Below are 8,949 nucleotides of genomic sequence, written 5' to 3'. Positions count from 1 at the left end.
AGGCGTCTGCCCACGGGAAGCCTCCAACCGCAATTCCTGGGACAATATTTAGAAACAGCTAGCATCAAAGTTTTGCAGTTTGTTTAGACTAGTTTCGATCGTCCAGATGGGTTGGAGAGGAATTTCCCAGACATTTTTCCCCAAATTGGTTGACTTTTTCAGCTGCCTCTCCCAGGAGATCACATGATTTCGGGTGGGGTGGAGTGCATATGTTGTGATACACAAGGTATCGCAATTGTGTGGGACAGGCTCGATGGGCCAGAGGGTCTTTACCTGTTCGTCATTGTTCGTATGTTCGTATGATATATAAGACTCCTTGTGACGTTACTTGCCCTGTTACGACATAGGAGCAGCAAAGAAAATAGGTCCAAGGCGCCTGGCTGGCCAGTGGAGCAAGGGGGTTAAGACCAGCAGCCGGTCCTTAATCTGAGGTCACAGAATGCAGGTCATTTTAAGAAGGATGTGAAGGCCTTAGAGAGGATGCAGAAAAGATTTATGAGAATGATTCCAGGGGTGAGAGACTTCAGTTGCATTGAGAGACTGGAGAAGCTGGGGTTGTTCTCCTTGGAGCAAAGACGATTGAGAGGAGATTTGATCGAGGTGTTCAAAATCATGAGGGATCTGAACAGGGTAGAGAGAGAGAAACTGTTTCTGATGGCGGAAGGCTCGCGAACCAGAGGACACAGATTTAAGGTGATTGGCAGAAGAACCAAAGGCGACATGAGGAAAATCCTTTTTACACAGCGAGTGGTTAGGATCTGGAATGCGCTGCCTGAGAGGGTGGTGGAGGCAGACTCAATCGTGGCTTTCAAAAGGGAGTTGGATAAGTAGCTGAAGAAAAATAATTTACAGGGCTACAGGGAAAGAGCGCATTAATGTATGCACCTATGAGGATGCTCACAGGTTTGTAGAGCTGTTGCACTGTGAGTGGCTTAGCCAGTCACGTAATGTTCACAAGATTCAATAAAACCCCAGCCAGTTGGGTCTAGGTCATCCACGATGAGGTATGCAGTTGTGAGCCTGATGGATGAACCAATAAAGTGTAGTGTGATTATTATTAAACCAACTCGTTTTTAATACCAATGTGTTGCTATGAATTCTTAAGCAAAGAACCCATGAAGCAAATACATTACGGGCGGGGGAGTGGGACTAGCTGAATTTCTCTTGCAGAGCCGGCACGGGTTTGATGGGCCGAATGGCCTCTCTCAGTGCTGTAACCATTCTGTAATGTTAAATTTCTTTGTTATTTCAGCTTTCGTGCACCATCTGGATTAGTAATTCCTCCAAACCGGTTCCTCTCAAGTCAGCAGCTTGAACAAAAATTCTCCCAAACAAAAGCAAGCAAAGGAGACAAGAGTTTACTCACTGTAACCAGGGCCGGTGATTTATTGCAGTGCGTGACTTGTAATTGCTCAGCAACTGCCACTGTTACCTCCTCCGGCATTCTTAATGCAAAACGGGACAGTGCTTGGCTGAAAATTGTGTTCGGCAGGGTAAGTGCAGAGATTCCAGGGCTCGGTGGGGAATGCTGAGCCAATTAGTACAATCCACTAATTGTAACAACCATTTGACTCTTAAAGTTAAATTACTTTATTCAGAACAGCTTAACAGCTGCATTAAAACAGTACGAGTTAGGAATTTAGCAGGAATGCATTAACCAGCGTGTAGGTATGGAGAAGAAGATAGGCTCCTTAAAGTGGCACATTCTGAGCAAATAGATTTTAAAGCTCATGCCAAAAACAATCATTTTTTAGAGCCATCTGTTGATCACCCACACCAGTGTCGGCCGTAGCTCAGTGGGCAGCACACGTGTCTTTGAGTCAGAAGGTTGTGGATTCAAATCCCACTCCAGCAACATGAGCACAAAAATGTCAGCTGACACTCCCAGTGCAGTGCTGAGGGAGCGCTGCACTGTCGGAGGTGCTGTCTTTCGGATGAGACATTAACCCAAGGCCCTGTCTGCTCTCTCAGGTGGATGTAAAAGATCCCATGGCGCTATTTCGAAGAAGAGCAGGGGAGTTATCCCCGGTGTCCTGGCCAATATTTATCCCGCAGCCAACAGCTAAAAACAGATTATCTGGGTCATTATCACATTGCTGTTTGTGGGAGCTTGCTGTGCGCAAATTGGCTGCCGTGTTTCCCACAACAGTGACCACATTCCAAAAAGTATTTCATTGGCTGTAAAGCGTTTCGGGACGTCCAGTACTATGTACTATGTGGGAAATCAGGGACGCCTCCAGTGTCCCTGACGACTACGTGTGTGGGAAGTGTATCCGCCTCCAGCTCCTAACGGTCCGCGTTGCGGAATTGGAGCTGAGGGTGGATTTACTCTGGAGCATCCATGATGCTGAGAATGACGTAAGTAGCACGTGTAGCGAGTTGGTCTTACCGCAGGTGAAGGGTCCATGCCAGATAGGGAATGGAAGACCAGCAGGAAGAGCAGTGTAAGGAAGGTAGTGCAGGGGTCCCCTGCGGTCTTCCCCCTACAAAACAGATACACCGCTTTGAGTACTGTTGAGGGGGATGACTCATCAGGGGAGGGCAGCAGCAGCCAAGTTCATGGCACCGTGGCTGGCTCTGCTGCACAGGAGGGCAGGAAAAAGAGTAGGAGAGCGATAGTGATAGGGGATTCAATTGTAAGGAGAATAGATAGGCGTTTCTGCGGCCGCAACCGAGACTCCAGGATGGTATGTTGCCTCCCTGGTGTAAGGGTCAAGGATGTCTCGGAGCGGGTGCAGGACATTCTGAAAAGGGAGGGTGAACAGCCAGTTGTCATGGTGTACATTGGTACCAACGATATAGGTAAAAAAAAGGGATGAGGTCCTACGAAAAGAATTTAAGGAGCTAGGAGTTAAATTAAAACATAGGACATCAAAAATAGTAATCTCGGGATTGCTACCAGTGCCACATGTTAGTCAGAGTAGGAATCGCAGGATAGCTCAGATGAATATGTGGCTTGAGCAGTGGTGCAGCAGGGAGGGATTCAAATTCCTGGAGCATTGGAACCGGTTCTGGGGAGGTGGGACCAGTACAAACTGGTCTGCACCTGGGCAGGACCGGAACCAATGTCCTAGGGGGAGTGTTTGCTCGTGCTGTTGGGGAGGAGTTAAACTAATATGGCAGGGGATGGGAACCAATGCATGCAGGGAGACAGAGGGAAACAAAATGGAGACAAAAGCCAAAGACAGATAGGAGATGAGTAAAAGTGGAGGGCAGAGAAACCCAAGGCAAAAAACAAAAAGGGCCACTGTACAGCAAAATTCTAAAGGGTCAAAGTGTAATAAAAAGGCAAGCATGAAAGCTCGGTGCCTCAATGCAAGGAGTATTCGGAACCCAGGAGAGGGCTCTGAGCGAGTTAGAGTGGGTGAGAGCTCAGATGAACAGGACCCCAAGGAAGAATGCAAAAGGCAGGGGGCAACAGAGCAGAGTAGCACTGGGGTAAGTGTAAACCACAAGGTGATAGGAAGGGACAATATGTCTGAATATAAAGTATTAAAACACTCTACCTAAACACACACAGCATTCGAAATAAAGTAAATGAGTTGACGGCACAAATCATTACAAATGGGTATGATTTGGTCACTATTACAGAAACGTGGTTGCAGGGTGGCCAAGACTGGGAATTAAACATACAGGGGTATCTGACAATTCGGAAAGATAGACAAGAAGGGAAAGGAGGTGGGGTAGCTCTGTTAATAAAGGATGATATCAGGGCAGTTGTGAGAGACGATATTGGCTCTAATGAACAAAATGTTGCATCATTGTGGTGGAGATTAGAGATAGTAAGGGGAAAAAGTCACTGGTGGGCGTAGTTTATAGGCCCTCAAATAATAACTTCACGGTGGGGCGGACAATAATCAAGGGAATAATGGAGGCATGTGAAAAAGGAACGGCAGTAATCATGGGGGATTTTAACCTACATATCGATTGGTCAAACCAAATCGCACTTGAGGAGGAATTCATAGAATGCATACGGGATTGTTTCTTAGAACAGTATGTTACAGAACCTACAAGGGAGCAAGCTATCTTAGATCTGGTCCTGTGTAATGAGACAGGAATAATAAACGATCTCCTAGTTAAAGATCCTCTCGGAATGAGTGATCACAGTATGGTTGAATTTGTAATACAGATTGAGGGTGAGGAAGTAGTGTCTCAAACGAGCGTACTATGCTTAAACAAAGGGGACTACAGTGGGATGAGGGCAGAGTTGGCTAAAGTAGACTGGAAACACAGACTAAACAGTGGCACAATTGAGGAACAATGGAGGACTTTTAAGTAGCTCTTTCATAGTGCTCAACAAAAATATATTCCAGTGAAAAAGAAGGGCGGTAAGAGAAGGGATAACCAGCCGTGGATAACCAAGGAAATAAAGGAGAGTATCAAATTAAAAACCAATGCGTATAAGGTGGCCAAGGTTAGTGGGAAACTAGCAGATTGGAAAAATTTTAAACGACAACAAAGAATGACTAAGAAAGCAATAAAGAAAGGAAAGATAGATTACGAAAGTAAACTTGCGCAAAACATAAAAACAGATAGTAAAAGCTTTTACCGATATATAAAACGGAAAAGAGTGACTAAAGTAAATGTTGGTCCCTTTGAAGATGAGAAGGGGGATTTAATAATGGGAAATGTGGAAATGGCTGAGACCTTAAACAATTATTTTGCTTCGGTCTTCACAGTGGAAGACACAAAAACCATGCCAAAAATTGCTGGTCACGGGAATGTGGGAAGGGAGGACCTTGAGATAATCACTAGCACTAGGGGGGTAGTGCTGGACAGGCTAATGGGACTCAAGGTAGACAAGTCCCTGGTCCTGATGAAATGCATCCTAGGGTATTAAAAGAGATGGCGGAAGTTATAGCAGATGCATTCGTTATAATCTACCAAAATTCTCTGGACTCTGGGGAGGTCCCAGCGGATTGGAAAGCAGCTAATGTAATGCCTCTGTTTAAAAAAGGGGGCAGACAAAAGGCAGGTAACTATAGGCCAGTTAGTTTAACATCTGTAGTGGGGAAAATGCTTGAAGCTATCATTAAGGAAAAAATAGCGGGATATCTAGATAGGAATAGTGCAATCAAGCAGACGCAACATGGATTCATGAAGGGGAAATCATGTTTAACTAATTTACTGGAATTCTTTGGGGATATAATGAGCATGGTGGATAGAGGTGTACCGAAGGATGTGGTGTATTTAGATTTCCAAAAGGCATTCGATAAGGTGCCACACAAAAGGTTACTGCAGAAGATAAAGGTACACGGAGTCAGAGGAAATGTATTAGCATGGATAGAGAATTGGCTAGATAACAGAAAGCAGAGAGTCGGGATAAATGGGTCCTTTTCGGGTTGGAAATCGGTGGTTAGTGGTGTGCCACAAGGATCGGTGCTGGGACCACAACTGTTTACAATATACATAGATGACCTGGAAGAGGGGACAGAGTGTAGTGTAACAAAATTTGCAGATGACACAAAGATTAGTGGGAAAGCGGGTTGTGTAGAGGACACAGAGAGGCTGCAAAGAGATTTAGATAGGTTAAGCGAATGGGCTACGGTTTGGCAGATGGAATACAATGTCGGAAAATGTGAGGTCATCCACCTTGGAAAAAAAAACAGTAAACGGGAATATTATTTGAATGGGGAGAAATTACAACATGCTGCGGTGCAGAGGGACCTGGGGGTGTTTGTGCATGAAACTCTTTTAGCGTCTACCTGCAAAACATAAAACATTTATCTGTGTTCTTACTGCACCTGGTATTCCCAGGCAGTATCCCATCCAAGTACTAACCAGGCCTGACTCTGCTTAGCTTCTGAGATCAGACAAGATCAGGCATTTTCAGACTAGGGTGGCCATAGGCTTCAGGGGAGAGCGCGAACGCAGTCCCCCACTACCAAAAGGTTAGTTTGCAGGTGCAACAGGTAATCAGGAAGGTGAATGGAATGTTGGCCTTCATTGCGAGAGGGATGGAGTACAAAAGCAGGGAGGTCCTGCTGCAACTGTACAGGGTATTGGTGAGGCCACACCAGGAGTACTGCGTGCAGTTTTGGTCACCTTTCTTAAGGAAGGATATACTAGCTTTGGAGGGGGTACAGAGACGATTCGCTAGGCTGATTCCGGAGATGAGGGGGTTACCTTATGATGATAGATTGAGTAGACTGGGTCTTTACTCGTTGGAGTTCAGAAGGATGAGGGGTGATCTTATAGAAACATTTAAAATAATGAAACGGATAGACAAGATAGAGGCAGAGAGGTTGTTTCCACAGGTCGGGGAGACTAGAACTAGGGGGCACAGCCTCAAAATACGGGGGAGCCAATTTAAAACCGAGTTAAGAAAGAATTTCTTCTCCCAGAGGCTTGTGAATCTGTGGAATTCTCTGCCCAAGGAAGCAGTTGAGGCTAGCTCATTGAATGTATTCAAATCACAGATAGATAGATTTTTAACGAATAAGGGAATTAAGGGTTACGGGGAGCATGCGGGGAAGTGAAGCTGAGTCCACGGCCAGATCAGCCATGATCTTGTTGAATGGCGGAGCAGGCTCGAGGGGCTAGATGGCCTACTCCTGTTCCTAATTCTTATGTTCTTATGTTCAGTGGTCATGAAAGGCGCTATATTATTGCAAGTTTTTTCTTTCTTTTGATTCTTCTGTGGCAATGTGGAAATGGGTGCAGCTTAGATTGTTTTGGTTGCAGTCTGGATAATGCCTATTGCCACTATACACCCAGTTATTAATCCCAATCATGCTAAGTGCGATTAAACTATAACCTGTTTGAACTGTAAGCGGATTAACAAATGTCTATCTATAGCCCAGTATTAGTATCTGCTTTTCCCAGTCAAACATTTTATTGTAAAATCTGTTCACCACAACAACAACCATATCCAGGTTATCCCGGCAGGTGGTTTTATAATGTTCTGGTCGTTTGCTTATACAGGTTTCAGTCACAATGATTATCAGACTTGCCCCAGCGGTGACAGAACGTGATCCCCTGTGTTGATATAAGAAACATAAGAATAGGAGCAGGAGTCGGCCATTTTGCCTGCTCCGCCATTCAATAAGATCATGGCTGATCTGATCATGGACTCAGCTCCACTTCCCTGCCCGCACCCCATAACCCTTGACTCCCTTATCGCTCAAAAATCTGTCTATCTCCGCCTTAAATATATTCAATGACCCAGCCTCCACAGCTCTCTGGGGCAGGGAATTCCAAAAATTCACAACCCTCTGAGAAAAGAAATTCCTCCTCGTTTCTGTTTTAAATGGGCAGTCCCTTATTCTGAAACTATGCCTTTAGTTCTAGATTCCCCACGAGGGAAAACATCCTCTCTGCATCTACCCTGTCAAGCCCCCTCAGAATCTAATACATTTCAATAAGATCACCTCTCATTCTTCTAAACTCCAATGAGTATAAGCTCAAACTGCTCAACCTTTCTTCATAAGACAACCCCCTCATCTCTGGAATCAACCTCGTGAACCTTCTCTACACTGCCTCCAATGCATGTATATCCTTCCTTAAATAAGGAGACCAGAACTGTAAGCAAATATGTTGTGACACGGAGTGGACCCTCGGTGTCATGTAGTATGAGCACTGAGAGACATTCCCTTAATAATCAGTGTCTGATAATGTATTACATCGAATGTACAGCACAGAAACAGGCCATTCAGCTCAATGGGAAAGTGCCAGTGTTTATGCTCCACACGACTATCCGCCCACCCTACTTCACCTCACCCTGTCAGCATAACCTTCTACTCCTTTCTCCCTCACAAGTGGGATTGATAATTGATGAGGACTCCAGACATGTTTAGGCATCTGAAGCACATCTTCAACAGTCTGATGGCTTGCCCTATGACACACCTGAAGGTCACGTGGCTCCTGTGGTAGCACTCCCGTGTCTCATTGGTGGGCTTCCTCACAGGTGTCCTGAGCCAGGTCTGAAGTCTCCTCCAAGCCAATCCTTAAGTCGGCTTCCTGGAGCATAAAGATGTGGAATGTTGGGCTGCCACAGTATGAAGGCATCATGGCAGCTCCCAGGGAATCTGGGGCTGACCTGCCCGGCCCTCGTCTTGAGGCTGCACACTGTAAAGTCCTTACACAATACCACAAATCCACACGAGGCACATTCTATGGACAAGGTCACTCTGTGACCTGCACCTTTATTCACAGGACCAAGAAGTGATGACCCTGCGTGGGACCTCCCTTTATATATCTGGATGACCAGGTGAGGAGTGTCTCGCACAAATTCACCCCCTGTGGTCAAGGTATGCATTTCTCAAATATATACTGTATTGTAGTGTTGTTACATGAAGGTTACATACATGTAACCTTCAACATCTCATTGGGATCAAGGTTAAGTTTCTCGGGTGGTCTGTGCTCTCTCGTGGAGCGCCGCAGTTGGGGCTCTGGTTGTTGAGCCTTGGTATGTGTGTCTGTCACCTGTGGTGATTCCGGCTCGTCCGGGCTGACCGCAGGGACTGTGCCTGCTGCTGATTGTTCTTGTTGCTCGTTCACTGGCGGTGGTGTGAATACCATCTCATGATCTTCCTCAGGTTCCTCAGAGTCCATGCTGAACCTTTTTTTTACTTGGTCCAGATGCTCACGGCATATCTGCCCATTGTTAAGTTTAACCACAATGACCCTATTCCCCTCTTTGTCTATTACAGTATCTTCAAGCCATTTGGCCCCAAAGCGTGATTGAGAACAAATACGGGGTCACCAATTTCTATACATCTTCTCCTTGAATTACGGTCATGGTACTCATTTTGGGACTGGCGCTTGTCTTCAACAATGTCGGACAAGACAGGATAAATGAGGGACAGCTGAGTTTTGAGCGTACGTTTCATAAGGAGCTCCGCGGGCGGGACCCACATGAGCGAGTGCGGTCGGGACCTATAGGCCAGGAGGAGGCGCGATAGGCGGCATTGAAGGGAGGGACCTTGAATCCTGAGCATGCCTTGTTTT

The 8,949-nt window shown here is 45.8% G+C and overlaps 1 pseudogene; it reads right to left on the bottom strand.

Moving 5' to 3' along the window:
- Positions 1-5,732: 5,732 nt before the first annotated feature.
- Positions 5,733-5,851, bottom strand: LOC139239252 (5S ribosomal RNA; annotated as a pseudogene).
- Between the last annotated feature and the right edge of the window lie 3,098 nt (positions 5,852-8,949).

The sequence above is a fragment of the Pristiophorus japonicus genome, chromosome 26 (genome assembly GCF_044704955.1).
Source record: "Pristiophorus japonicus isolate sPriJap1 chromosome 26, sPriJap1.hap1, whole genome shotgun sequence".
NCBI classification, from domain to species: Eukaryota; Metazoa; Chordata; class Chondrichthyes; family Pristiophoridae; genus Pristiophorus; species Pristiophorus japonicus.
Note: the sequence above shows the minus strand (reverse complement) of the source record. Positions and strands in the feature narration are given on the sequence as shown.